Consider the following 27,926-nt stretch of genomic DNA (forward strand, 5'->3'; position numbering starts at 1 on the left):
TGTGTTCTGCATTCCCGTCTCCCAAGACCAAGACTCTGCGTTCCGTGTTCCCGTCTCCCAAGACCAAGGCTCTGTGTTCCATGTTCCCGTCTCCCAAGACCAAGGCTCTGTGTTCTGCGTTCCTGTCTCCCAAGATCAAGGCTCTGTGTTCCGTTTTCCTGTCTTCCAAGACCAAGGCTCTGTGTTCTGTGTACCCGTCTCGAAAGACCAAGGCTCTGTGTTCCGTGTTCCCATCTCCCAAGACCAAGGCTCTGTGTTCCTTGTTCCGGTCTCCCAAGACCAAGGCTCTGTGTTCCACGTTCCCATCTCCCAAGACCAAGGCTCTGTCTTCCCTGTTCCGGTCTCCCAAGACTAAGGCTCCGTGTTCCACGTTCCCGTCTCCCAAGTCCAAAGCTCTGTGATCCGTGTTCCCGTCTCCCAAGACCAAGGCTCTGTGTTCCATGTTCCCGTCAACCAAGACCAAGGCTCTGTGTTCCGCCTTCTTGTCTCCCAAGACCAAGGCTCTGTGTTCCGTGTTCCCATCTCCCAAGACCAAGGCTCTGTGTTCTGCTTTCCCATCTCCCAAGAACAAGGATCTGTGTTCCGTGTTCCCATCTCCCAAGACCAAGGCTCTGTGTTCTGCTTTCCCGTCTCCCAAGACCAAGGCTCTGTGTTCCGTGTTCCCGTCTCCCAAGACCAAGGCTCTGTGTTCTGCGTTCCCGCCTCCCAAGCTCAAGGCTCTGTGTTCCGCGTTCCTGTCTTCCCAACACCAAGGATTTCTGTTCCGCATTCCCGTCTCCCAAGCCCAAGGCTCTGTGTTCCGCATTCCTGCCTCCCAAGACCAAGGTGTTGTGTTCTGCATTCCCGTCTCCCAAGACCAAGACTCTGCGTTCCGTGTTCCCGTCTCCCAAGACCAAGGCTCTGTGTTCCGTGTTCCTGTCTCCCAAGACCAAGGCTCTGTGTTCCGTGTTCACTTCTCCCAAGACCAAAGGTCTGTGTTCTGCGTTCCCGTCTCCCAAGCCCAAGGCTCTGTGTTCCGCGCTCCTGTCTCCCAAGACCAAGGCTTTGTGTTCTGCGTTCCCGTCTCCCAAGACCAAGGCTCTTTGTTCCGTGTTCCCGTCTTCCAAGACCAAGGCTCTGTGTTCTGCTTTCCTGTCTCCTAAGACCAAGTCTCTGTGTTCCGTGTTCCTGTCTTCCAAGACCAAGGCTCTGTGTTCTGTGATCCCATCTCCCAAGACCAAGGCTCTGTGTTCTGCGTCCCCGTCTCCCAAGCCCAAGTCTCTGTGTTCCGCGTTCCTGCCTCCCAAGAACAAGGCTTTGTGTTCTCTGTTCCCGTCTCCCAAGACGAAGTCTCTGTGTTCCGCGTTCCCGACTCACAAGAAGAAGGATCTGTGTTCCATGTTCATGTCTCCCAAGACCATGGCTCTGTGTTCCGTGCTCCTGTCTCCCAAGACCAAGGCTCTGTGTTGCGTGTTCACGACTCCCAAAACCAAGGCTCTGTGTTCTGCGTACCCGTCTCCCAAGCCCAAGGCTCTTTGTTCCGCGTTCCTGTCTCCCAAGACCAAGGCTTTGTATTATGCGTTCCCTTCTCCCAAGACAAAGGCTTTGTGTTCTGTGTTCCCGTCTCCAAAGACCAAGGCTCTGTGTTTGTTGTTCCCGTCTCCCAAGACCAAGGCTCTGTGTTCCGCGTTCCCGTCTCCTAAGGCCAAGGCTCTGTGTTCTGTGTTCCCAGCTCCCAAGACCAAGGCTCTGTGTTCTGCTTTCCCGTCTCCCAAGACCAAGGCTCTGTGTTCCGTGTTCCCGTCTCCCAAGACCAAGGCTCTGTGTTCTGTGTTCCCGGCTCCCAAGACCAAGGCACTGTGATCCGTGTTCCTGTCTCCCAAGACCAAGGCTCTGTGTTCCGTGTTCCCGTCTCCCAAGACCAAGGCTCTGTGCTCCGTTTTCCTGTCTCCCAAGACCAAGTCTCAGTGACCTGTGTTCCCGTCTCCCAAGACGAAGGCTCAGTGTTCCCTGTTCCCGTCTCCAAAGACCAAGGCTCAGTGTTCTGTGTCCCGTCTCCCAAGAACAAGGCTCTGTGATCCTTGTTCCTGTTCCCAAGACCAAGGCTCTGTGTTCTGCGTTCCCGTCTCCGAAGACCAAGGCTCTGTGTTCCGTGTACCTGTCTCCCAAGACCAAGGCTCTGTGTTCTGAGTTCCCTTCTCCCAAGGCCAAGGCTCTGTGTTCCGCGTTCCTGCCTCCCAAGACCAAGGCGTTGTGTTCTGCGTTTCCATCTCCCAAGACCAAGGCTCTGTATTCCGCGTACCTGTCTCCCAAGAACAAGTCTCTGCGTTCCGTGTTCCCGTCTCCCAAGACCAAGGCTCTGTGTTCCGTGTTCCTGTCTCCCAAGACCAAGGCTCTGTGTTCCGCGTTCCCGTCTCCCAAGACCAAGGCTCTGTGTTCCGCGTTCCTGTATCCCAAGACCAAGGCTCTGAGTTCCATGTTCACGACTCCCAAGAGCAAGGCTCGGTGTTCTGCGTTCCCGTCTCCCAAGCCCAACGCTCTGTGTTCCGCGTTCCCGCCTCCCAAGTCCTAGGCTCTGTGTTCCGCGCTCCCATCTCCGAAGACCAAGACTCTGTGCTCCGCGTTCCCGTCTCTCAAGACCAAGGCTCTGTGTTCCCTGTTCCGGTCTCCCAAGACCAAGACTCAGTGTTCCCTGTTCCCGTCTCCCAAGAACAAGGCTCTGTGTTCTGCGTTCCTGTCTCCCAAGCCGAAGGCTCTGTGTTCCATGTTCCTGTCTCCCAAGACCAAGGCGCTGTGTTCCGCGTTCCCGTCTCCCAAGACCAAGGCTCTGTGTTCCGCGTTCCCGTCTCCCAAGACCAAGGCTCTGTGTTCCCTGTTCCGGTCTCCCAAGACCAAGGCTCCGTGTTCGGTGTTCCCGTCTCACAAGACCAAGGCTCTGTGTTCTGTGTTCCCGTCTCCCAAGACCAAAGCTCTGTGATCCGTGTTCCCGTCTCCCAAGACCAAGGCTCTGTGTTCCGTGTTCCCATCTCCCAAGACCAAGGCTCTGTGTTCCGCATTCCTGTCTCCCAAGACCAAGGCTCTGTGTTCCGTGTTCCCATCTCCCAAGACCAAGGCTCTGTGTTCCTTGTTCCGGTCTCCCAAGACCAAGGCTCTGTGTTCCGTGTTCCCGTCTCCCAAGACCAAGGCTGTGTGTTCTGCGTTCCCGCCTCCCAAGCTCAAGGCTCTGTGTTCCGCGTTCCTGCCTCCCAAGACCAAGGATTTCTGTTCCGCATTCCCGTCTCCCAAGCCCAAGGCTCTGTGTTCCGCATTCCTGCCTCCCAAGACCAAGGTGTTGTGTTCTGCATTCCCGTCTCCCAAGACCAAGACTCTGCGTTCCGTGTTCCCGTCTCCCAAGACCAAGGCTCTGTGTTCCATGTTCCCGTCTCCCAAGACCAAGGCTCTGTGTTCTGCGTTCCTGTCTCCCAAGATCAAGGCTCTGTGTTCCGTTTTCCTGTCTTCCAAGACCAAGGCTCTGTGTTCTGTGTACCCGTCTCGAAAGACCAAGGCTCTGTGTTCCGTGTTCCCATCTCCCAAGACCAAGGCTCTGTGTTCCTTGTTCCGGTCTCCCAAGACCAAGGCTCTGTGTTCCACGTTCCCATCTCCCAAGACCAAGGCTCTGTCTTCCCTGTTCCGGTCTCCCAAGACTAAGGCTCCGTGTTCCACGTTCCCGTCTCCCAAGTCCAAAGCTCTGTGATCCGTGTTCCCGTCTCCCAAGACCAAGGCTCTGTGTTCCATGTTCCCGTCAACCAAGACCAAGGCTCTGTGTTCCGCCTTCTTGTCTCCCAAGACCAAGGCTCTGTGTTCCGTGTTCCCATCTCCCAAGACCAAGGCTCTGTGTTCTGCTTTCCCATCTCCCAAGAACAAGGATCTGTGTTCCGTGTTCCCATCTCCCAAGACCAAGGCTCTGTGTTCTGCTTTCCCGTCTCCCAAGACCAAGGCTCTGTGTTCCGTGTTCCCGTCTCCCAAGACCAAGGCTCTGTGTTCTGCGTTCCCGCCTCCCAAGCTCAAGGCTCTGTGTTCCGCGTTCCTGTCTTCCCAACACCAAGGATTTCTGTTCCGCATTCCCGTCTCCCAAGCCCAAGGCTCTGTGTTCCGCATTCCTGCCTCCCAAGACCAAGGTGTTGTGTTCTGCATTCCCGTCTCCCAAGACCAAGACTCTGCGTTCCGTGTTCCCGTCTCCCAAGACCAAGGCTCTGTGTTCCGTGTTCCTGTCTCCCAAGACCAAGGCTCTGTGTTCCGTGTTCACTTCTCCCAAGACCAAAGGTCTGTGTTCTGCGTTCCCGTCTCCCAAGCCCAAGGCTCTGTGTTCCGCGCTCCTGTCTCCCAAGACCAAGGCTTTGTGTTCTGCGTTCCCGTCTCCCAAGACCAAGGCTCTTTGTTCCGTGTTCCCGTCTTCCAAGACCAAGGCTCTGTGTTCTGCTTTCCTGTCTCCTAAGACCAAGTCTCTGTGTTCCGTGTTCCTGTCTTCCAAGACCAAGGCTCTGTGTTCTGTGATCCCATCTCCCAAGACCAAGGCTCTGTGTTCTGCGTCCCCGTCTCCCAAGCCCAAGTCTCTGTGTTCCGCGTTCCTGCCTCCCAAGAACAAGGCTTTGTGTTCCGCGTTCCTGCCTCCCAAGACCAAGGCGTTGTGTTCTGCGTTTCCATCTCCCAAGACCAAGGCTCTGTATTCCGCGTACCTGTCTCCCAAGAACAAGTCTCTGCGTTCCGTGTTCCCGTCTCCCAAGACCAAGGCTCTGTGTTCCGTGTTCCTGTCTCCCAAGACCAAGGCTCTGTGTTCCGCGTTCCCGTCTCCCAAGACCAAGGCTCTGTGTTCCGCGTTCCTGTATCCCAAGACCAAGGCTCTGAGTTCCATGTTCACGACTCCCAAGAGCAAGGCTCGGTGTTCTGCGTTCCCGTCTCCCAAGCCCAACGCTCTGTGTTCCGCGTTCCCGCCTCCCAAGTCCTAGGCTCTGTGTTCCGCGCTCCCATCTCCGAAGACCAAGACTCTGTGCTCCGCGTTCCCGTCTCTCAAGACCAAGGCTCTGTGTTCCCTGTTCCGGTCTCCCAAGACCAAGACTCAGTGTTCCCTGTTCCCGTCTCCCAAGAACAAGGCTCTGTGTTCTGCGTTCCTGTCTCCCAAGCCGAAGGCTCTGTGTTCCATGTTCCTGTCTCCCAAGACCAAGGCGCTGTGTTCCGCGTTCCCGTCTCCCAAGACCAAGGCTCTGTGTTCCGCGTTCCCGTCTCCCAAGACCAAGGCTCTGTGTTCCCTGTTCCGGTCTCCCAAGACCAAGGCTCCGTGTTCGGTGTTCCCGTCTCACAAGACCAAGGCTCTGTGTTCTGTGTTCCCGTCTCCCAAGACCAAAGCTCTGTGATCCGTGTTCCCGTCTCCCAAGACCAAGGCTCTGTGTTCCGTGTTCCCATCTCCCAAGACCAAGGCTCTGTGTTCCGCATTCCTGTCTCCCAAGACCAAGGCTCTGTGTTCCGTGTTCCCATCTCCCAAGACCAAGGCTCTGTGTTCCTTGTTCCGGTCTCCCAAGACCAAGGCTCTGTGTTCCGTGTTCCCGTCTCCCAAGACCAAGGCTGTGTGTTCTGCGTTCCCGCCTCCCAAGCTCAAGGCTCTGTGTTCCGCGTTCCTGCCTCCCAAGACCAAGGATTTCTGTTCCGCATTCCCGTCTCCCAAGCCCAAGGCTCTGTGTTCCGCATTCCTGCCTCCCAAGACCAAGGTGTTGTGTTCTGCATTCCCGTCTCCCAAGACCAAGACTCTGCGTTCCGTGTTCCCGTCTCCCAAGACCAAGGCTCTGTGTTCCATGTTCCCGTCTCCCAAGACCAAGGCTCTGTGTTCTGCGTTCCTGTCTCCCAAGATCAAGGCTCTGTGTTCCGTTTTCCTGTCTTCCAAGACCAAGGCTCTGTGTTCTGTGTACCCGTCTCGAAAGACCAAGGCTCTGTGTTCCGTGTTCCCATCTCCCAAGACCAAGGCTCTGTGTTCCTTGTTCCGGTCTCCCAAGACCAAGGCTCTGTGTTCCACGTTCCCATCTCCCAAGACCAAGGCTCTGTCTTCCCTGTTCCGGTCTCCCAAGACTAAGGCTCCGTGTTCCACGTTCCCGTCTCCCAAGTCCAAAGCTCTGTGATCCGTGTTCCCGTCTCCCAAGACCAAGGCTCTGTGTTCCATGTTCCCGTCAACCAAGACCAAGGCTCTGTGTTCCGCCTTCTTGTCTCCCAAGACCAAGGCTCTGTGTTCCGTGTTCCCATCTCCCAAGACCAAGGCTCTGTGTTCTGCTTTCCCATCTCCCAAGAACAAGGATCTGTGTTCCGTGTTCCCATCTCCCAAGACCAAGGCTCTGTGTTCTGCTTTCCCGTCTCCCAAGACCAAGGCTCTGTGTTCCGTGTTCCCGTCTCCCAAGACCAAGGCTCTGTGTTCTGCGTTCCCGCCTCCCAAGCTCAAGGCTCTGTGTTCCGCGTTCCTGTCTTCCCAACACCAAGGATTTCTGTTCCGCATTCCCGTCTCCCAAGCCCAAGGCTCTGTGTTCCGCATTCCTGCCTCCCAAGACCAAGGTGTTGTGTTCTGCATTCCCGTCTCCCAAGACCAAGACTCTGCGTTCCGTGTTCCCGTCTCCCAAGACCAAGGCTCTGTGTTCCGTGTTCCTGTCTCCCAAGACCAAGGCTCTGTGTTCCGTGTTCACTTCTCCCAAGACCAAAGGTCTGTGTTCTGCGTTCCCGTCTCCCAAGCCCAAGGCTCTGTGTTCCGCGCTCCTGTCTCCCAAGACCAAGGCTTTGTGTTCTGCGTTCCCGTCTCCCAAGACCAAGGCTCTTTGTTCCGTGTTCCCGTCTTCCAAGACCAAGGCTCTGTGTTCTGCTTTCCTGTCTCCTAAGACCAAGTCTCTGTGTTCCGTGTTCCTGTCTTCCAAGACCAAGGCTCTGTGTTCTGTGATCCCATCTCCCAAGACCAAGGCTCTGTGTTCTGCGTCCCCGTCTCCCAAGCCCAAGTCTCTGTGTTCCGCGTTCCTGCCTCCCAAGAACAAGGCTTTGTGTTCCGCGTTCCTGCCTCCCAAGACCAAGGCGTTGTGTTCTGCGTTTCCATCTCCCAAGACCAAGGCTCTGTATTCCGCGTACCTGTCTCCCAAGAACAAGTCTCTGCGTTCCGTGTTCCCGTCTCCCAAGACCAAGGCTCTGTGTTCCGTGTTCCTGTCTCCCAAGACCAAGGCTCTGTGTTCCGCGTTCCCGTCTCCCAAGACCAAGGCTCTGTGTTCCGCGTTCCTGTATCCCAAGACCAAGGCTCTGAGTTCCATGTTCACGACTCCCAAGAGCAAGGCTCGGTGTTCTGCGTTCCCGTCTCCCAAGCCCAACGCTCTGTGTTCCGCGTTCCCGCCTCCCAAGTCCTAGGCTCTGTGTTCCGCGCTCCCATCTCCGAAGACCAAGACTCTGTGCTCCGCGTTCCCGTCTCTCAAGACCAAGGCTCTGTGTTCCCTGTTCCGGTCTCCCAAGACCAAGACTCAGTGTTCCCTGTTCCCGTCTCCCAAGAACAAGGCTCTGTGTTCTGCGTTCCTGTCTCCCAAGCCGAAGGCTCTGTGTTCCATGTTCCTGTCTCCCAAGACCAAGGCGCTGTGTTCCGCGTTCCCGTCTCCCAAGACCAAGGCTCTGTGTTCCGCGTTCCCGTCTCCCAAGACCAAGGCTCTGTGTTCCCTGTTCCGGTCTCCCAAGACCAAGGCTCCGTGTTCGGTGTTCCCGTCTCACAAGACCAAGGCTCTGTGTTCTGTGTTCCCGTCTCCCAAGACCAAAGCTCTGTGATCCGTGTTCCCGTCTCCCAAGACCAAGGCTCTGTGTTCCGTGTTCCCATCTCCCAAGACCAAGGCTCTGTGTTCCGCATTCCTGTCTCCCAAGACCAAGGCTCTGTGTTCCGTGTTCCCATCTCCCAAGACCAAGGCTCTGTGTTCCTTGTTCCGGTCTCCCAAGACCAAGGCTCTGTGTTCCGTGTTCCCGTCTCCCAAGACCAAGGCTGTGTGTTCTGCGTTCCCGCCTCCCAAGCTCAAGGCTCTGTGTTCCGCGTTCCTGCCTCCCAAGACCAAGGATTTCTGTTCCGCATTCCCGTCTCCCAAGCCCAAGGCTCTGTGTTCCGCATTCCTGCCTCCCAAGACCAAGGTGTTGTGTTCTGCATTCCCGTCTCCCAAGACCAAGACTCTGCGTTCCGTGTTCCCGTCTCCCAAGACCAAGGCTCTGTGTTCCATGTTCCCGTCTCCCAAGACCAAGGCTCTGTGTTCTGCGTTCCTGTCTCCCAAGATCAAGGCTCTGTGTTCCGTTTTCCTGTCTTCCAAGACCAAGGCTCTGTGTTCTGTGTACCCGTCTCGAAAGACCAAGGCTCTGTGTTCCGTGTTCCCATCTCCCAAGACCAAGGCTCTGTGTTCCTTGTTCCGGTCTCCCAAGACCAAGGCTCTGTGTTCCACGTTCCCATCTCCCAAGACCAAGGCTCTGTCTTCCCTGTTCCGGTCTCCCAAGACTAAGGCTCCGTGTTCCACGTTCCCGTCTCCCAAGTCCAAAGCTCTGTGATCCGTGTTCCCGTCTCCCAAGACCAAGGCTCTGTGTTCCATGTTCCCGTCAACCAAGACCAAGGCTCTGTGTTCCGCCTTCTTGTCTCCCAAGACCAAGGCTCTGTGTTCCGTGTTCCCATCTCCCAAGACCAAGGCTCTGTGTTCTGCTTTCCCATCTCCCAAGAACAAGGATCTGTGTTCCGTGTTCCCATCTCCCAAGACCAAGGCTCTGTGTTCTGCTTTCCCGTCTCCCAAGACCAAGGCTCTGTGTTCCGTGTTCCCGTCTCCCAAGACCAAGGCTCTGTGTTCTGCGTTCCCGCCTCCCAAGCTCAAGGCTCTGTGTTCCGCGTTCCTGTCTTCCCAACACCAAGGATTTCTGTTCCGCATTCCCGTCTCCCAAGCCCAAGGCTCTGTGTTCCGCATTCCTGCCTCCCAAGACCAAGGTGTTGTGTTCTGCATTCCCGTCTCCCAAGACCAAGACTCTGCGTTCCGTGTTCCCGTCTCCCAAGACCAAGGCTCTGTGTTCCGTGTTCCTGTCTCCCAAGACCAAGGCTCTGTGTTCCGTGTTCACTTCTCCCAAGACCAAAGGTCTGTGTTCTGCGTTCCCGTCTCCCAAGCCCAAGGCTCTGTGTTCCGCGCTCCTGTCTCCCAAGACCAAGGCTTTGTGTTCTGCGTTCCCGTCTCCCAAGACCAAGGCTCTTTGTTCCGTGTTCCCGTCTTCCAAGACCAAGGCTCTGTGTTCTGCTTTCCTGTCTCCTAAGACCAAGTCTCTGTGTTCCGTGTTCCTGTCTTCCAAGACCAAGGCTCTGTGTTCTGTGATCCCATCTCCCAAGACCAAGGCTCTGTGTTCTGCGTCCCCGTCTCCCAAGCCCAAGTCTCTGTGTTCCGCGTTCCTGCCTCCCAAGAACAAGGCTTTGTGTTCTCTGTTCCCGTCTCCCAAGACGAAGTCTCTGTGTTCCGCGTTCCCGACTCACAAGAAGAAGGATCTGTGTTCCATGTTCATGTCTCCCAAGACCATGGCTCTGTGTTCCGTGCTCCTGTCTCCCAAGACCAAGGCTCTGTGTTGCGTGTTCACGACTCCCAAAACCAAGGCTCTGTGTTCTGCGTACCCGTCTCCCAAGCCCAAGGCTCTTTGTTCCGCGTTCCTGTCTCCCAAGACCAAGGCTTTGTATTATGCGTTCCCTTCTCCCAAGACAAAGGCTTTGTGTTCTGTGTTCCCGTCTCCAAAGACCAAGGCTCTGTGTTTGTTGTTCCCGTCTCCCAAGACCAAGGCTCTGTGTTCCGCGTTCCCGTCTCCTAAGGCCAAGGCTCTGTGTTCTGTGTTCCCAGCTCCCAAGACCAAGGCTCTGTGTTCTGCTTTCCCGTCTCCCAAGACCAAGGCTCTGTGTTCCGTGTTCCCGTCTCCCAAGACCAAGGCTCTGTGTTCTGCGTTCCCGCCTCCCAAGCTCAAGGCTCTGTGTTCCGCGTTCCTGTCTCCCAAGACCAAGGCTCTGTGTTCCGCATTCCTGCCTCCCAAGACCAAGGTGTTGTGTTCTGCATTCCCGTGTCCCAAGACCAAGACTCTGCGTTCCATGTTCCCGTCTCCCAAGACCAAGGCTCTGTGTTCCGTGTTCCTGTCTCCCAAGACCAAGGCTCTGTGTTCCGTGTTCACTTCTCCCAAGACCAAAGCTCTGTCTTCTGCGTTCCCGTCTCCCAAGCCCAAGGCTCTGTGTTCCGCGTTCCTGTCTCCCAAGACCAAGGCTTTGTGTTCTGCGTTCCAGTCTCCCAAGACCAAGGCTCTTTGTTCCGTGTTCCCGTCTCCAAAGACCAAGGCTCTGTGTTTGGTGTTCCCGTCTCCGAAGACCAAGGCTCTGTGTTCCGCGTTCCCGTCTCCTAAGGCCAAGGCTCTGGGTTCCCTGTTCCCCTCTCCCAAGCCCAAGGCTCTGTGTTCTGATTTCCCATCTCCCAAGAACAAGGCTCTGTGATCCGTGTTCCCGTCTCCCAAGACCAAGGCTCTGTGTTCCGTGTTCCCGTCTCCAAAGACCAAGGCTCTGTGTTCCGTGTTCCCGTCTCCCAAGACCAAGGCTCTGGGTTCCGCGTGCCTGTCTCCCAAGACCAAGGCTCAGTGTTCCCTGTTCCTGTCTCATAAGACCAAGGCTCTGTGTTCCCTGTTCTGGTCTCCCAAGACCAAGGCTCTGTGTTCCCTGTTCCGGTCTCCCAAGACCAAGGCTCTGTGTTCTGCGTTCCCGTCTCCCAAGACCAAGGCTCTGTGTTCCGCATTGCTGTCTCCCAAGACCAAGGCTCTGTGTTCTGCTTTCCAGTTTCCCAAGACCAAGGCTCCGTGTTCCGTGTTCCCGTCTCCCAAGCCCAAGGCTCTGTGTTCCGCGTTCCTGTCTCCCAAGACCAAGGCTTTGTGTTCTGCGTTCCCGTCTCCCAAGACCAAGGCTCTTTGTTCCGTGTTCCCGTCTCCAAAGACCAAGGCTCTGTGTTTGGTGTTCCCGTCTCCCAAGACCAAGGCTCTGTGTTCCGCGTTCCCGTCTCCTAAGGCCAAGGCTCTGGGTTCCCTGTTCCCCTCTCCCAAGCCCAAGGCTCTGTGTTCTGATTTCCCATCTCCCAAGAACAAGGCTCTGTGATCCGTGTTCCCGTCTCCCAAGACCAAGGCTCTGTGTTCCGTGTTCCCGTCTCCAAAGACCAAGGCTCTGTGTTCCGTGTTCCCGTCTCCCAAGACCAATGCTCTGGGTTCCGCGTGCCTGTCTCCCAAGACCAAGGCTCAGTGTTCCCTGTTCCCGTCTCCCAAGACCAAGGCTCTGTGCTCCGCGTTCCTGTCTCATAAGACCAAGGCTCTGTGTTCCCTGTTCTGGTCTCCCAAGACCAAGGCTCTGTGTTCCCTGTTCCGGTCTCCCAAGACCAAGACTCAGTGTTCCCTGTTCCCGTCTCCCAAGACCAAGGCTCTGTGTTCTGCGTTCCCGTCTCCCAAGACCAAGGCTCTGTGTTCCGCATTGCTGTCTCCCAAGACCAAGGCTCTGTGTTCTGCTTTCCAGTTTCCGAAGACCAAGGCTCTGTGTTCTGCGTTCCCGTCTCTCAAGCCCAAGGCTCTGTGTTCCGTGTTCCTGTCTTCGAAGACCAAGGCTCTGTGTTCTGTGTACCCGTCTCGATAGACCAAGGCTCTGTGTTCCATGTTCCTGTCTCCCAAGACCAAGGCTCTGTGTTCCGCGTTCCCATCTCCCAAGACCAAGGCTCTGTGTTCCGCGTTCCCATCTCCCAAGACCAAGGCTCTGTGATCCGTGTTCCCGTCTCCCAAGACTAAGGCTCCGTGTTCCGCCTTCCCGTCTCCCAAGACCAAAGTTCTGTGATCCGTGTTCCCGTCTCCCAAGACCAAGGCTCTGTGTTCCATGTTCCCGTCAACCAAGACCAAGGCTCTGTGTTCCGCATTCTTGTCTCCCAAGACCAAGGCTCTGTGTTCCGTGTTCCCATCTCCCAAGACCAAGGCTCTGTGTTCTGCTTTCCCATCTCCCAAGAACAAGGATCTATGTTCCGTGTTCCCATCTCCCAAGACCAAGGCTCTGTGTTCTGCTTTCCCGTCTTCCAAGACCAAGGCTCTGTGTTCCGTGTTCCCGTCTCCCAAGACCAAGGCTCTGTGTTCTGCGTTCCCGCCTCCCAAGCTCAAGGCTCTGTGTTCCGCGTTCCTGTCTCCCAAGACCAAGGATTTCTGTTCCGCATTCCCGTCTCCCAAGCCCAAGGCTCTGTGTTCCGCATTCCTGCCTCCCAAGACCAAGGTGTTGTGTTCTGTATTCCCGTCTCCCAAGACCAAGACTCTGCGTTCCGTGTTCCCGTCTCCCAAGACCAAGGCTCTGTGTTCCGTGTTCCCGTCTCCCGATACCAAGGCTCTGTGTTCTGCGTTCCTGTCTCCCAAGATCAAGGCTCTGTGTTCCGTGTTCCTGTCTTCCAAGACCAAGGCTCTGTGTTCTGTGTACCCGTCTCAAAAGACCAAGGCTCTGTGTTCCATGTTCCTGTCTCCCAAGACCAAGGCTCTGTGATCTGTGTTCCCGGCTCCGAAGACCAAGGCTCTGTGTTCCGTGTTCCCGTCTCCCAAGTCCAAGGCTCTGTGTTCCACGTTCCCATCTCCCAAGACCAAGGCTCTGTCTTCCCTGTTCCGGTCTCCCAAGACTAAGGCTCCGTGTTCCACGTTCCCGTCTCCCAAGTCCAAAGCTCTGTGATCCGTGTTCCCGTCTCCCAAGACCAAGGCTCTGTGTTCCATGTTCCCGTCAACCAAGACCAAGGCTCTGTGTTCCGCATTCTTGTCTCCCAAGACCAAGGCACTGTGTTCCGTGTTCCCATCTCCCAAGTCCAAGGCTCTGTGTTCTGCTTTCCCATCTCCCAAGAACAAGGATCTGTGTTCCGTGTTCCCATCTCCCAAGACCAAGGCTCTGTGTTCTGCTTTCCCGTCTCCCAAGACCAAGGCTCTGTGTTCCGTGTTCCCGTCTCCCAAGACCAAGGCTCTGTGTTCTGCATTCCCGCCTCCCAAGCTCAAGGCTCTGTGTTCCGCGTTCCTGTCTCCCAAGACCAAGGATTTCTGTTCCGCCTTCCCATCTCCCAAGCCCAAGGCTCTGTGTTCCGCATTCCTGCCTCCCAAGACCAAGGTGTTGTGTTCTGCATTCCCGTCTCCCAAGACCAAGACTCTGCGTTCCGTGTTCCCGTCTCCCAAGACCAAGGCTCTGTGTTCCGTGTTCCTGTCTCCCAAGACCAAGGCTCTGTGTTCCGTGTTCACTTCTCCCAAGACCAAAGCTCTGTGTTCTGCATTCCCGTCTCCCAAGCCCAAGGCTCTGTGTTCCGCGTTCCTGTCTCCCAAGATCAAGGCTTTGTGTTCTGCGTTCCCGTCTCCCAAGACCAAGGCTCTTTGTTCCGTGTTCCCGTCTTCCAAGACCAAGGCTCTGTGTTCTGCGTTCCTGTCTCCTAAGACCAAGTCTCTGTGTTCCGTGTTCCTGTCTTCCAAGACCAAGGCTCTGTGTTCTGTGATCCCATCTCCCAAGACCAAGGCTCTGTGTTCTGCGTCCCCGTCTCCCAAGCCCAAGTCTCTGTGTTCCGCGTTCCTGTCTCCCAAGAACAAGGCTTTGTGTTCTCTGTTCCCGTCTCCCAAGACGAAGTCTCTGTGTTCCTCGTTCCCGACTCACAAGAACAAGGATCTGTGTTCCGTGATCATGTCTCCCAAGACCATGGCTCTGTGTTCCGTGCTCCTGTCTCCCAAGATCAAGGCTCTGTGTTGCCTGTTCACGACTCCCAAAACCAAGGCTCTGTGTTCTGCGTACCCGTCTCCCAAGCCCAAGGCTCTTTGTTCCGCGTTCCTGTCTCCCAAGACCAAGGCTTTGTATTATGCGTTCCCTTCTCCCAAGACAAAGGCTTTGTGTTCCGTGTTCCCGTCTCCAAAGACCAAGGCTCTGTGTTTGGTGTTCCCGTCTCCCAAGACCAAGGCTCTGTGTTCCGCGTTCCCATCTCCTAAGGCCAAGGCTCTGGGTTCCCTGTTCCAGTCTCCCAAGAGCAAGGCTCAGTGGTCCCTGATCCCGTCTCCCAAGACCAAGGCTCTGTGTTCTGTGTTCCCAGCTCCCAAGACCAAGGCTCTGTGTTCTGCTTTCCCGTCTCCCAAGACCAAGGCTCTGTGTTCCGTGTTCCCGTCTCCCAAGACCAAGGCTCTGTGTTCTGCGTTCCCGCCTCCCAAGCTCAAGGCTCTGTGTTCCACGTTCCTGTCTCCCAAGACCAAGGATTTGTGTTCCGCATTCCCGTCTCCCAAGCCCAAGGCTCTGTGTTCCGCATTCCTGCCTCCCAAGACCAAGGTGTTGTGTTCTGCATTCCCGTGTCCCAAGACCAAAACTCTGCGTTCCATGTTCCCTTCTCCCAAGACCAAGGCTCTGTGTTCCGTGTTCCTGTCTCCCAAGACCAAGGCTCTGTGTTCCGTGTTCACTTCTCCCAAGACCAAAGCTCTGTGTTCTGCGTTCCCGTCTCCCAAGCCCAAGGCTCTGTTTTCCGCGTTCCTGTCTCCCAAGACCAAGGCTTTGTGTTCTGCGTTCCCTTCTCCCAAGACAAAGGCTTTGTGTTCCGTGTTCCCGTCTCCAAAGACCAAGGCTCCATGTTTGGTGTTCCCGTCTCCCAAGACCAAGGCTCTGTGTTCCGCGTTCCCGTCTCCTAAGGCCAAGGCTCTGGGTTCCCTGTTCCAGTCTCCCAAGAGCAAGGCTCAGTGTTCCCTGATCCCGTCTCCCAAGACCAAGGCTCTGTGTTCTGTGTTCCCGGCTCCCAAGACCAAGGCTCTGTGATCCGTGTTCCTGTCTCCCAAGACCAAGGCTCTGTGTTCCGTGTTCCCGTCTCCCAAGACCAAGGCTCTGTGCTCCGTTTTCCTGTCTCCCAAGACCAAGTCTCAGTGACCTGTGTTCCCGTCTCCCAAGACGAAGGCTCAGTGTTCCGTGTTCCCGTCTTCCAAGACCAAGGCTCTGTGTTCTGCTTTCCTGTCTCCTAAGACCAAGTCTCTGTGTTCCGTGTTCCTGTCTTCCAAGACCAAGGCTCTGTGTTCTGTGATCCCATCTCCCAAGACCAAGGCTCTGTGTTCTGCGTCCCCGTCTCCCAAGCCCAAGTCTCTGTGTTCCGCGTTCCTGCCTCCCAAGAACAAGGCTTTGTGTTCTCTGTTCCCGTCTCCCAAGACGAAGTCTCTGTGTTCCGCGTTCCCGACTCACAAGAAGAAGGATCTGTGTTCCATGTTCATGTCTCCCAAGACCATGGCTCTGTGTTCCGTGCTCCTGTCTCCCAAGACCAAGGCTCTGTGTTGCGTGTTCACGACTCCCAAAACCAAGGCTCTGTGTTCTGCGTACCCGTCTCCCAAGCCCAAGGCTCTTTGTTCCGCGTTCCTGTCTCCCAAGACCAAGGCTTTGTATTATGCGTTCCCTTCTCCCAAGACAAAGGCTTTGTGTTCTGTGTTCCCGTCTCCAAAGACCAAGGCTCTGTGTTTGTTGTTCCCGTCTCCCAAGACCAAGGCTCTGTGTTCCGCGTTCCCGTCTCCTAAGGCCAAGGCTCTGTGTTCTGTGTTCCCAGCTCCCAAGACCAAGGCTCTGTGTTCTGCTTTCCCGTCTCCCAAGACCAAGGCTCTGTGTTCCGTGTTCCCGTCTCCCAAGACCAAGGCTCTGTGTTCTGCGTTCCCGCCTCCCAAGCTCAAGGCTCTGTGTTCCGCGTTCCTGTCTCCCAAGACCAAGGCTCTGTGTTCCGCATTCCTGCCTCCCAAGACCAAGGTGTTGTGTTCTGCATTCCCGTGTCCCAAGACCAAGACTCTGCGTTCCATGTTCCCGTCTCCCAAGACCAAGGCTCTGTGTTCCGTGTTCCTGTCTCCCAAGACCAAGGCTCTGTGTTCCGTGTTCACTTCTCCCAAGACCAAAGCTCTGTCTTCTGCGTTCCCGTCTCCCAAGCCCAAGGCTCTGTGTTCCGCGTTCCTGTCTCCCAAGACCAAGGCTTTGTGTTCTGCGTTCCAGTCTCCCAAGACCAAGGCTCTTTGTTCCGTGTTCCCGTCTCCAAAGACCAAGGCTCTGTGTTTGGTGTTCCCGTCTCCGAAGACCAAGGCTCTGTGTTCCGCGTTCCCGTCTCCTAAGGCCAAGGCTCTGGGTTCCCTGTTCCCCTCTCCCAAGCCCAAGGCTCTGTGTTCTGATTTCCCATCTCCCAAGAACAAGGCTCTGTGATCCGTGTTCCCGTCTCCCAAGACCAAGGCTCTGTGTTCCGTGTTCCCGTCTCCAAAGACCAAGGCTCTGTGTTCCGTGTTCCCGTCTCCCAAGACCAAGGCTCTGGGTTCCGCGTGCCTGTCTCCCAAGACCAAGGCTCAGTGTTCCCTGTTCCTGTCTCATAAGACCAAGGCTCTGTGTTCCCTGTTCTGGTCTCCCAAGACCAAGGCTCTGTGTTCCCTGTTCCGGTCTCCCAAGACCAAGGCTCTGTGTTCTGCGTTCCCGTCTCCCAAGACCAAGGCTCTGTGTTCCGCATTGCTGTCTCCCAAGACCAAGGCTCTGTGTTCTGCTTTCCAGTTTCCCAAGACCAAGGCTCCGTGTTCCGTGTTCCCGTCTCCCAAGCCCAAGGCTCTGTGTTCCGCGTTCCTGTCTCCCAAGACCAAGGCTTTGTGTTCTGCGTTCCCGTCTCCCAAGACCAAGGCTCTTTGTTCCGTGTTCCCGTCTCCAAAGACCAAGGCTCTGTGTTTGGTGTTCCCGTCTCCCAAGACCAAGGCTCTGTGTTCCGCGTTCCCGTCTCCTAAGGCCAAGGCTCTGGGTTCCCTGTTCCCCTCTCCCAAGCCCAAGGCTCTGTGTTCTGATTTCCCATCTCCCAAGAACAAGGCTCTGTGATCCGTGTTCCCGTCTCCCAAGACCAAGGCTCTGTGTTCCGTGTTCCCGTCTCCAAAGACCAAGGCTCTGTGTTCCGTGTTCCCGTCTCCCAAGACCAATGCTCTGGGTTCCGCGTGCCTGTCTCCCAAGACCAAGGCTCAGTGTTCCCTGTTCCCGTCTCCCAAGACCAAGGCTCTGTGCTCCGCGTTCCTGTCTCATAAGACCAAGGCTCTGTGTTCCCTGTTCTGGTCTCCCAAGACCAAGGCTCTGTGTTCCCTGTTCCGGTCTCCCAAGACCAAGACTCAGTGTTCCCTGTTCCCGTCTCCCAAGACCAAGGCTCTGTGTTCTGCGTTCCCGTCTCCCAAGACCAAGGCTCTGTGTTCCGCATTGCTGTCTCCCAAGACCAAGGCTCTGTGTTCTGCTTTCCAGTTTCCGAAGACCAAGGCTCTGTGTTCTGCGTTCCCGTCTCTCAAGCCCAAGGCTCTGTGTTCCGTGTTCCTGTCTTCGAAGACCAAGGCTCTGTGTTCTGTGTACCCGTCTCGATAGACCAAGGCTCTGTGTTCCATGTTCCTGTCTCCCAAGACCAAGGCTCTGTGTTCCGCGTTCCCATCTCCCAAGACCAAGGCTCTGTGTTCCGCGTTCCCATCTCCCAAGACCAAGGCTCTGTGATCCGTGTTCCCGTCTCCCAAGACTAAGGCTCCGTGTTCCGCCTTCCCGTCTCCCAAGACCAAAGTTCTGTGATCCGTGTTCCCGTCTCCCAAGACCAAGGCTCTGTGTTCCATGTTCCCGTCAACCAAGACCAAGGCTCTGTGTTCCGCATTCTTGTCTCCCAAGACCAAGGCTCTGTGTTCCGTGTTCCCATCTCCCAAGACCAAGGCTCTGTGTTCTGCTTTCCCATCTCCCAAGAACAAGGATCTATGTTCCGTGTTCCCATCTCCCAAGACCAAGGCTCTGTGTTCTGCTTTCCCGTCTTCCAAGACCAAGGCTCTGTGTTCCGTGTTCCCGTCTCCCAAGACCAAGGCTCTGTGTTCTGCGTTCCCGCCTCCCAAGCTCAAGGCTCTGTGTTCCGCGTTCCTGTCTCCCAAGACCAAGGATTTCTGTTCCGCATTCCCGTCTCCCAAGCCCAAGGCTCTGTGTTCCGCATTCCTGCCTCCCAAGACCAAGGTGTTGTGTTCTGTATTCCCGTCTCCCAAGACCAAGACTCTGCGTTCCGTGTTCCCGTCTCCCAAGACCAAGGCTCTGTGTTCCGTGTTCCCGTCTCCCGATACCAAGGCTCTGTGTTCTGCGTTCCTGTCTCCCAAGATCAAGGCTCTGTGTTCCGTGTTCCTGTCTTCCAAGACCAAGGCTCTGTGTTCTGTGTACCCGTCTCAAAAGACCAAGGCTCTGTGTTCCATGTTCCTGTCTCCCAAGACCAAGGCTCTGTGATCTGTGTTCCCGGCTCCGAAGACCAAGGCTCTGTGTTCCGTGTTCCCGTCTCCCAAGTCCAAGGCTCTGTGTTCCACGTTCCCATCTCCCAAGACCAAGGCTCTGTCTTCCCTGTTCCGGTCTCCCAAGACTAAGGCTCCGTGTTCCACGTTCCCGTCTCCCAAGTCCAAAGCTCTGTGATCCGTGTTCCCGTCTCCCAAGACCAAGGCTCTGTGTTCCATGTTCCCGTCAACCAAGACCAAGGCTCTGTGTTCCGCATTCTTGTCTCCCAAGACCAAGGCACTGTGTTCCGTGTTCCCATCTCCCAAGTCCAAGGCTCTGTGTTCTGCTTTCCCATCTCCCAAGAACAAGGATCTGTGTTCCGTGTTCCCATCTCCCAAGACCAAGGCTCTGTGTTCTGCTTTCCCGTCTCCCAAGACCAAGGCTCTGTGTTCCGTGTTCCCGTCTCCCAAGACCAAGGCTCTGTGTTCTGCATTCCCGCCTCCCAAGCTCAAGGCTCTGTGTTCCGCGTTCCTGTCTCCCAAGACCAAGGATTTCTGTTCCGCCTTCCCATCTCCCAAGCCCAAGGCTCTGTGTTCCGCATTCCTGCCTCCCAAGACCAAGGTGTTGTGTTCTGCATTCCCGTCTCCCAAGACCAAGACTCTGCGTTCCGTGTTCCCGTCTCCCAAGACCAAGGCTCTGTGTTCCGTGTTCCTGTCTCCCAAGACCAAGGCTCTGTGTTCCGTGTTCACTTCTCCCAAGACCAAAGCTCTGTGTTCTGCATTCCCGTCTCCCAAGCCCAAGGCTCTGTGTTCCGCGTTCCTGTCTCCCAAGATCAAGGCTTTGTGTTCTGCGTTCCCGTCTCCCAAGACCAAGGCTCTTTGTTCCGTGTTCCCGTCTTCCAAGACCAAGGCTCTGTGTTCTGCGTTCCTGTCTCCTAAGACCAAGTCTCTGTGTTCCGTGTTCCTGTCTTCCAAGACCAAGGCTCTGTGTTCTGTGATCCCATCTCCCAAGACCAAGGCTCTGTGTTCTGCGTCCCCGTCTCCCAAGCCCAAGTCTCTGTGTTCCGCGTTCCTGTCTCCCAAGAACAAGGCTTTGTGTTCTCTGTTCCCGTCTCCCAAGACGAAGTCTCTGTGTTCCGCGTTCCCGACTCACAAGAACAAGGATCTGTGTTCCGTGATCATGTCTCCCAAGACCATGGCTCTGTGTTCCATGTTCCCGTCAACCAAGACCAAGGCTCTGTGTTCCGCATTCTTGTCTCCCAAGACCAAGGCACTGTGTTCCGTGTTCCCATCTCCCAAGTCCAAGGCTCTGTGTTCTGCTTTCCCATCTCCCAAGAACAAGGATCTGTGTTCCGTGTTCCCATCTCCCAAGACCAAGGCTCTGTGTTCTGCTTTCCCGTCTCCCAAGACCAAGGCTCTGTGTTCCGTGTTCCCGTCTCCCAAGACCAAGGCTCTGTGTTCTGCATTCCCGCCTCCCAAGCTCAAGGCTCTGTGTTCCGCGTTCCTGTCTCCCAAGACCAAGGATTTCTGTTCCGCCTTCCCATCTCCCAAGCCCAAGGCTCTGTGTTCCGCATTCCTGCCTCCCAAGACCAAGGTGTTGTGTTCTGCATTCCCGTCTCCCAAGACCAAGACTCTGCGTTCCGTGTTCCCGTCTCCCAAGACCAAGGCTCTGTGTTCCGTGTTCCTGTCTCCCAAGACCAAGGCTCTGTGTTCCGTGTTCACTTCTCCCAAGACCAAAGCTCTGTGTTCTGCATTCCCGTCTCCCAAGCCCAAGGCTCTGTGTTCCGCGTTCCTGTCTCCCAAGATCAAGGCTTTGTGTTCTGCGTTCCCGTCTCCCAAGACCAAGGCTCTTTGTTCCGTGTTCCCGTCTTCCAAGACCAAGGCTCTGTGTTCTGCGTTCCTGTCTCCTAAGACCAAGTCTCTGTGTTCCGTGTTCCTGTCTTCCAAGACCAAGGCTCTGTGTTCTGTGATCCCATCTCCCAAGACCAAGGCTCTGTGTTCTGCGTCCCCGTCTCCCAAGCCCAAGTCTCTGTGTTCCGCGTTCCTGTCTCCCAAGAACAAGGCTTTGTGTTCTCTGTTCCCGTCTCCCAAGACGAAGTCTCTGTGTTCCGCGTTCCCGACTCACAAGAACAAGGATCTGTGTTCCGTGATCATGTCTCCCAAGACCATGGCTCTGTGTTCCGTGCTCCTGTCTCCCAAGATCAAGGCTCTGTGTTGCCTGTTCACGACTCCCAAAACCAAGGCTCTGTGTTCTGCGTACCCGTCTCCCAAGCCCAAGGCTCTTTGTTCCGCGTTCCTGTCTCCCAAGACCAAGGCTTTGTATTATGCGTTCCCTTCTCCCAAGACAAAGGCTTTGTGTTCCGTGTTCCCGTCTCCAAAGACCAAGGCTCTGTGTTTGGTGTTCCCGTCTCCCAAGACCAAGGCTCTGTGTTCCGCGTTCCCATCTCCTAAGGCCAAGGCTCTGGGTTCCCTGTTCCAGTCTCCCAAGAGCAAGGCTCAGTGGTCCCTGATCCCGTCTCCCAAGACCAAGGCTCTGTGTTCTGTGTTCCCAGCTCCCAAGACCAAGGCTCTGTGTTCTGCTTTCCCGTCTCCCAAGACCAAGGCTCTGTGTTCCGTGTTCCCGTCTCCCAAGACCAAGGCTCTGTGTTCTGCGTTCCCGCCTCCCAAGCTCAAGGCTCTGTGTTCCACGTTCCTGTCTCCCAAGACCAAGGATTTGTGTTCCGCATTCCCGTCTCCCAAGCCCAAGGCTCTGTGTTCCGCATTCCTGCCTCCCAAGACCAAGGTGTTGTGTTCTGCATTCCCGTGTCCCAAGACCAAAACTCTGCGTTCCATGTTCCCTTCTCCCAAGACCAAGGCTCTGTGTTCCGTGTTCCTGTCTCCCAAGACCAAGGCTCTGTGTTCCGTGTTCACTTCTCCCAAGACCAAAGCTCTGTGTTCTGCGTTCCCGTCTCCCAAGCCCAAGGCTCTGTTTTCCGCGTTCCTGTCTCCCAAGACCAAGGCTTTGTGTTCTGCGTTCCCTTCTCCCAAGACAAAGGCTTTGTGTTCCGTGTTCCCGTCTCCAAAGACCAAGGCTCCATGTTTGGTGTTCCCGTCTCCCAAGACCAAGGCTCTGTGTTCCGCGTTCCCGTCTCCTAAGGCCAAGGCTCTGGGTTCCCTGTTCCAGTCTCCCAAGAGCAAGGCTCAGTGTTCCCTGATCCCGTCTCCCAAGACCAAGGCTCTGTGTTCTGTGTTCCCGGCTCCCAAGACCAAGGCTCTGTGATCCGTGTTCCTGTCTCCCAAGACCAAGGCTCTGTGTTCCGTGTTCCCGTCTCCCAAGACCAAGGCTCTGTGCTCCGTTTTCCTGTCTCCCAAGACCAAGTCTCAGTGACCTGTGTTCCCGTCTCCCAAGACGAAGGCTCAGTGTTCCCTGTTCCCGTCTCCAAAGACCAAGGCTCAGTGTTCTGTGTCCCGTCTCCCAAGAATAAGGCTCTGTGATCCTTGTTCCTGTTCCCAAGACCAAGGCTCTGTGTTCTGCGTTCCCGTCTCCGAAGACCAAGGCTCTGTGTTCCGTGTACCTGTCTCCCAAGACCAAAGCTCTGTGTTCTGAGTTCCCTTCTCCCAAGGCCAAGGCTCTGTGTTCCGCGTTCCTGCCTCCCAAGACCAAGGCGTTGTGTTCTGCGTTTCCATCTCCCAAGACCAAGGCTCTGTATTCCGCGTACCTGTCTCCCAAGAACAAGTCTCTGCGTTCCGTGTTCCCGTCTCCCAAGACCAAGGCTCTGTGTTCCGTGTTCCTGTCTCCCAAGACCAAGGCTCTGTGTTCCGCGTTCCCGTCTCCCAAGACCAAGGCTCTGTGTTCCGCGTTCCTGTATCCCAAGACCAAGGCTCTGAGTTCCATGTTCACCACTCCCAAGAGCAAGGCTCGGTGTTCTGCGTTCCCGTCTCCCAAGCCCAACGCTCTGTGTTCCGCGTTCCCGCCTCCCAAGTCCTAGGCTCTGTGTTCCACGTTCCCGTCTCCGAAGACCAAGACTCTGTGCTCCGCGTTCCCGTCTCTCAAGACCAAGGCTCTGTGTTCCCTGTTCCGGTCTCCCAAGACCAAGACTCAGTGTTCCCTGTTCCCTTCTCCCAAGAACAAGGCTCTGTGTTCTGCGTTCCTGTCTCCCAAGCCGAAGGCTCTGTGTTCCATGTTCCTGTCTCCCAAGACCAAGGCGCTGTGTTCCGCGTTCCCGTCTCCCAAGACCAAGGCTCTGTGTTCCGCGTTCCCGTCTCCCAAGACCAAGGCTCTGTGTTCCCTGTTCCGGTCTCCCAAGACCAAGGCTCCGTGTTCGGTGTTCCCGTCTCACAAGACCAAGGCTCTGTGTTCTGTGTTCCCATCTCCCAAGACCAAGGCTCTGTGTTCTGCTTTCCCATCTCCCAAGACCAAGGCTCTGTGTTCCGTGTTCCCATCTCCCAAGACCAAGGCTCTGTGTTCCGCATTCCTGTCTCCCAAGACCAAGGCTCTGTGTTCCGTGTTCCCATCTCCCAAGAACAAGGCTCTGTGTTCCTTGTTCCGGTCTCCCAAGACCAAGGCTCTGTGTTCCGTGTTCCCGTCTCCCAAGACCAAGGCTCTGTGTTCTGCGTCCCCGTCTCCCAAGAACAAGGCTTTGTGTTCTCTGTTCCCGTCTCCCAAGACGAAGTCTCTGTGTTCCGCGTTCCCGACTCACAAGAAGAAGGATCTGTGTTCCGTGTTCATGTCTCCCAAGACCATGGCTCTGTGTTCCGTGCTCCTGTCTCCGAAGACCAAGGCTCTGTGTTGCGTGTTCACGACTCCCAAAACCAAGGCTCTGTGTTCTGCGTACCCGTCTCCCAAGCCCAAGGCTCTTTGTTCCACGTTCCTGTCTCCCAAGACCAAGGCTTTGTATTATGCGTTCCCTTCTCCCAAGACAAAGGCTTTGTGTTCCGTGTTCCCGTCTCCAAAGACCAAGGCTCTGTGTTTGGTGTTCCCGTCTCCCAAGACCAAGGCTCTGTGTTCCGCGTTCCCGTCTCCTAAGGCCAAGGCTCTGGGTTCCGCGTTCCCATCTCCTAAGGCCAAGGCTCTGGGTTCCCTGTTCCAGTCTCCCAAGAGCAAGGCTCAGTGGTCCCTGATCCCGTCTCCCAAGACCAAGGCTCTGTGTTCTGTGTTCCCAGCTCCCAAGACCAAGGCTCTGTGTTCTGCTTTCCCGTCTCCCAAGACCAAGGCTCTGTGTTCCGTGTTCCCGTCTCCCAAGACCAAGGCTCTGTGTTCTGCGTTCCCGCCTCCCAAGCTCAAGGCTCTGTGTTCCACGTTCCTGTCTCCCAAAACCAAGGATTTGTGTTCCGCATTCCCGTCTCCCAAGCCCAAGGCTCTGTGTTCCGCATTCCTGCCTCCCAAGACCAAGGTGTTGTGTTCTGCATTCCCGTGTCCCAAGACCAAAACTCTGCGTTCCATGTTCCCTTCTCCCAAGACCAAGGCTCTGTGTTCCGTGTTCCTGTCTCCCAAGACCAAGGCTCTGTGTTCCGTGTTCACTTCTCCCAAGACCAAAGCTCTGTGTTCTGCGTTCCCGTCTCCCAAGCCCAAGGCTCTGTTTTCCGCGTTCCTGTCTCCCAAGACCAAGGCTTTGTGTTCTGCGTTCCCTTCTCCCAAGACAAAGGCTTTGTGTTCCGTGTTCCCGTCTCCAAAGACCAAGGCTCCATGTTTGGTGTTCCCGTCTCCCAAGACCAAGGCTCTGTGTTCCGCGTTCCCGTCTCCTAAGGCCAAGGCTCTGGGTTCCCTGTTCCAGTCTCCCAAGAGCAAGGCTCAGTGTTCCCTGATCCCGTCTCCCAAGACCAAGGCTCTGTGTTCTGTGTTCCCGGCTCCCAAGACCAAGGCTCTGTGATCCGTGTTCCTGTCTCCCAAGACCAAGGCTCTGTGTTCCGTGTTCCCGTCTCCCAAGACCAAGGCTCTGTGCTCCGTTTTCCTGTCTCCCAAGACCAAGTCTCAGTGACCTGTGTTCCCGTCTCCCAAGACGAAGGCTCAGTGTTCCCTGTTCCCGTCTCCAAAGACCAAGGCTCAGTGTTCTGTGTCCCGTCTCCCAAGAATAAGGCTCTGTGATCCTTGTTCCTGTTCCCAAGACCAAGGCTCTGTGTTCTGCGTTCCCGTCTCCGAAGACCAAGGCTCTGTGTTCCGTGTACCTGTCTCCCAAGACCAAGGCTCTGTGTTCTGAGTTCCCTTCTCCCAAGGCCAAGGCTCTGTGTTCCGCGTTCCTGCCTCCCAAGACCAAGGCGTTGTGTTCTGCGTTTCCATCTCCCAAGACCAAGGCTCTGTATTCCGCGTACCTGTCTCCCAAGAACAAGTCTCTGCGTTCCGTGTTCCCGTCTCCCAAGACCAAGGCTCTGTGTTCCGTGTTCCTGTCTCCCAAGACCAAGGCTCTGTGTTCCGCGTTCCCGTCTCCCAAGACCAAGGCTCTGTGTTCCGCGTTCCTGTATCCCAAGACCAAGGCTCTGAGTTCCATGTTCACCACTCCCAAGAGCAAGGCTCGGTGTTCTGCGTTCCCGTCTCCCAAGCCCAACGCTCTGTGTTCCGCGTTCCCGCCTCCCAAGTCCTAGGCTCTGTGTTCCACGTTCCCGTCTCCGAAGACCAAGACTCTGTGCTCCGCGTTCCCGTCTCTCAAGACCAAGGCTCTGTGTTCCCTGTTCCGGTCTCCCAAGACCAAGACTCAGTGTTCCCTGTTCCCTTCTCCCAAGAACAAGGCTCTGTGTTCTGCGTTCCTGTCTCCCAAGCCGAAGGCTCTGTGTTCCATGTTCCTGTCTCCCAAGACCAAGGCGCTGTGTTCCGCGTTCCCGTCTCCCAAGACCAAGGCTCTGTGTTCCGCGTTCCCGTCTCCCAAGACCAAGGCTCTGTGTTCCCTGTTCCGGTCTCCCAAGACCAAGGCTCCGTGTTCGGTGTTCCCGTCTCACAAGACCAAGGCTCTGTGTTCTGTGTTCCCATCTCCCAAGACCAAGGCTCTGTGTTCTGCTTTCCCATCTCCCAAGACCAAGGCTCTGTGTTCCGTGTTCCCATCTCCCAAGACCAAGGCTCTGTGTTCCGCATTCCTGTCTCCCAAGACCAAGGCTCTGTGTTCCGTGTTCCCATCTCCCAAGAACAAGGCTCTGTGTTCCTTGTTCCGGTCTCCCAAGACCAAGGCTCTGTGTTCCGTGTTCCCGTCTCCCAAGACCAAGGCTCTGTGTTCTGCGTCCCCGTCTCCCAAGCCCAAGTCTCTGTGTTCCGCGTTCCTGTCTCCCAAGAACAAGGCTTTGTGTTCTCTGTTCCCGTCTCCCAAGACGAAGTCTCTGTGTTCCGCGTTCCCGACTCACAAGAAGAAGGATCTGTGTTCCGTGTTCATGTCTCCCAAGACCATGGCTCTGTGTTCCGTGCTCCTGTCTCCGAAGACCAAGGCTCTGTGTTGCGTGTTCACGACTCCCAAAACCAAGGCTCTGTGTTCTGCGTACCCGTCTCCCAAGCCCAAGGCTCTTTGTTCCACGTTCCTGTCTCCCAAGACCAAGGCTTTGTATTATGCGTTCCCTTCTCCCAAGACAAAGGCTTTGTGTTCCGTGTTCCCGTCTCCAAAGACCAAGGCTCTGTGTTTGGTGTTCCCGTCTCCCAAGACCAAGGCTCTGTGTTCCGCGTTCCCGTCTCCTAAGGCCAAGGCTCTGGGTTCCCTGTTCCAGTCTCCCAAAAGCAAGGCTCAGTGGTCCCTGATCCCGTCTCCCAAGACCAAGGCTCTGTGTTCTGTGTTCCCAGCTCCCAAGACCAAGGCTCTGTGTTCTGCTTTCCCGTCTCCCAAGACCAAGGCTCTGTGTTCCGTGTTCCCGTCTCCCAAGACCAAGGCTCTGTGTTCTGCGTTCCCGCCTCCCAAGCTCAAGGCTCTGTGTTCCGCGTTCCTGTCTCCCAAGACCAAGGATTTGTGTTCCGCATTCCCGTCTCCCAAGCCCAAGGCTCTGTGTTCCGCATTCCTGCCTCCCAAGACCAAGGTGTTGTGTTCTGCATTCCCGTGTCCCAAGACCAAGACTCTGCGTTCCATGTTCCCGTCTCCCAAGACCAAGGCTCTGTGTTCCGTGTTCACTTCTCCCAAGACCAAAGCTCTGTGTTCTGCGTTCCCGTCTCCCAAGCCCAAGGCTCTGTTTTCCGCGTTCCTGTCTCCCAAGACCAAGGCTTTGTGTTCTGCGTTCCCTTCTCCCAAGACAAAGGCTTTGTGTTCCGTGTTCCCGTCTCCAAAGACCAAGGCTCTGTGTTTGGTGTTCCCGTCTCCCAAGACCAAGGCTCTGTGTTCCGCGTTCCCGTCTCCTAAGGCCAAGGCTCTGGGTTCCCTGTTCCAGTCTCCCAAGAGCAAGGCTCAGTGTTCCCTGATCTCGTCTCCCAAGACCAAGGCTCTGTGTTCTGTGTTCCCGGCTCCCAAGACCAAGGCTCTGTGATCCGTGTTCCTGTCTCCCAAGACCAAGGCTCTGTGTTCCGTGTTCCCGTCTCCCAAGACCAAGGCTCTGTGCTCCGTTTTCCTGTCTCCCAAGACCAAGTCTTAGTGACCTGTGTTCCCGTCTCCCAAGACGAAGGCTCAGTGTTCCCTGTTCCCGTCTCCCAAGACCAAGGCTCTGTGTTCCGCGTTCCCGTCTCCCAAGCCCAAGGCTCTGTGTTCCGCGTTCCCGTCTCCCAAGACCAAGGCTCTGTGTTCCGCGTTCCCATCTCCCAAGAGCAAGGCACAGTGTTCCCTGTTCCTGTCTCCCAAGACCAAGGCTCTGTTTTCCTCGTTCCCGTCTCCCAAGACCAAGACTCTGTGTTCTGCGTTCCCGTCTCCCAAGACCAAGGCTCAGTGTTTCCTGTTCCCCTCTCCCAAGCCCAAGGCTCTGTGTTCTGTGTTCCCGTCTCCCACGACCAAGGCTCTGTGTTCCGTGTTCCCGTCTCCCAAGACCAAGGCTCTGTGATCTGTGTTCCCGGCTCCTAAGACCAAGGCTCTGTGATCTGTGTTCCCGGCTCCCAAGACCAAGGCTCTGTGTTCCGTGTTCCCGTCTCCCAAGACCAAGGCTCTGTGTTCTGCGTTCCCGTCTCCCAAGCCCAAGGCTCTGTGTTCCGCATTCCTGTCTCCCAAGACCAAGGCTCTGTGTTCTGCTTTCCAGTTTCCCAAGACCAAGGCTCTGTGCTCCGTGTTCCTGTCTCCCAAGACCAAGTCTCAGTGACCTGTGTTCCCGTCTCCCAAGACCAAGGCTCTGTGTTCAGCGTTCCCGTCTCCTAAGACCAAGGCTCTGTGTTCCCTGTTCCGGTCTCCCAAGACGAAGGCACAGTGTTCCCTGTTCCCGTCTCCAAAGACCAAGGCTCTGTGTTCTGTGTTCCCGTCTCCCAAGACCAAGGCTCTGTGTTCTGTGTTCCTGTCTCCCAAGACCAACCCTCTGTGTTCCCTGTTCCGTTCTCCAAATACCAAGGCACAGTTTTCCGCGTTGCCGTCTCCCTACACCAAAGCTCAGTTTTCCCTGTTCCCGTCTCCCAAGACCAAGGCTCAGTGTTCTGTGTCCCGTCTCCCAAGAACAAGGCTCTGTGATCCTTGTTCCTGTTCCCAAGACCAAGGCTCTGTGTTCTCCGTTCCCGTCTCCCAAGACCAAGGCTCTGAGTTATGCGCTCCCGTCACCCAAGACCAAGGCTCTTTGTTCAGTGTTCCCGTCTCCGAAGACCAAGGCTCTGTGTTCCGTGTACCTGTCTCCCAAGACCA

This window comes from Hemitrygon akajei, chromosome 8 (genome assembly GCF_048418815.1).
Source record: "Hemitrygon akajei chromosome 8, sHemAka1.3, whole genome shotgun sequence".
Lineage (NCBI taxonomy): Eukaryota > Metazoa > Chordata > Chondrichthyes > Myliobatiformes > Dasyatidae > Hemitrygon > Hemitrygon akajei.